Source organism: Mus caroli, chromosome 14, assembly GCF_900094665.2.
Source record: "Mus caroli chromosome 14, CAROLI_EIJ_v1.1, whole genome shotgun sequence".
In the NCBI taxonomy this organism is placed as follows: domain Eukaryota; kingdom Metazoa; phylum Chordata; class Mammalia; order Rodentia; family Muridae; genus Mus; species Mus caroli.
Window position 1 is genome coordinate 85,514,711 of NC_034583.1, and position 1,332 is coordinate 85,516,042.

A 1,332-nucleotide genomic window follows, 5' to 3' on the forward strand; every position below is an offset into this window, starting at 1 on the left:
GAGAAGAAGAAGAAGAAGAAGAAGAAGAAGAAGAAGAAGAAGAAGAAGAAGAAGAAGAAGAAGAAGAAGAAGAAGAAGAAGAAGAAGAAGAAGAAGGAGGAGGAGGGAAGGAAGGAAGGAAGGAAGGAAGGAAGGAAGGAAGGAAGGAAGGAAGGAAGGAAGGAAGGAAGAAAGCCTGTACTCCTCTTATAATTCTTCTCCTGCAGTTCGAATATGCTACTTAAGTTCCTAACATAAAGGCTAAAACACTGAGAATATCACAGCAGAGAGAGAAAGAGAAACAGAAAGAGGATATTGTATTTGTTTCTTTATGTACATGTGTACGTGTATGTGTATGTACTTGCAAAAACACATGGGGAGACCAGAGTTTGACCTTAAGGCCAGTGTTTACTCTCTAACTGCTCTAACTAACTAACTAACTAACTAACTGTTGGTTTTCAGATAGGGACTCTTCCTAAACTCTGCACTCAAATTTTCAGTTGTCATGCCTGACTAGAGAGCTCTATGAATCTTTCTGTTTTGCATCCTCAGCACTGCAATTACAGACAGATGATGCTTTGCCAAGCTTTCATTCTGGGTTTACGACCCACACTCCGGCCCTCATTCTGACTTCCATCTGAGAATACTCCACCCACTGAACCGCCACACTAACTATACAACATCATGACTTTAGACATGTAAGGCCCAGTCTAGAGGCTAACTCTGTAAGTGTCTGTGATTGTCAGTTCTTTTCTTTAAATTCACGGAGATTTCTATTTATTAAAATTTAGCGAAGTTATTCTAGAGTTGTATCAATAATCGTCAAATGGCACCATGACGTGCATCTGTTTTTTGTTTGTTTGTTTGTTGTTTGCTGTGAGATAAGAGGAAAGAATTTCACAAATGCTCACACAGATCACTTAAAGCAGTTTGTTTTGACCCTGATATCTACATTAATGTGTTGCTGGGTTTTTACACCAGGTTTACGATGAACCCAGTTTTCCTCTGAATGTATTTGAATGTGCCTTCAGAAAGAAAACTGTCAGTGTAATGCTTTGAACATTCATTGTTTTATTGAAATATCTAAATTTCATTTCATTCCACATGCCATGCAGTGTGTCTCAGCGAAAGTGAGGATTTCGTAGAGCAGAGAATTGGCTGAGGAGGCAATGACAGCTAAGGCAGAAGTAAATAGATTTCCTACACAAGATCTGCAGCTGTCAGTGCTGTCAGATTTTGCTTTCATGATATGCTCCCCATTTTAAATCCTTGGCAAGTCTTTTCCTAGCCTTCTTCTGACTCCATTTATTCTCATAGTGACATATATATATATATATATATATATATATATAT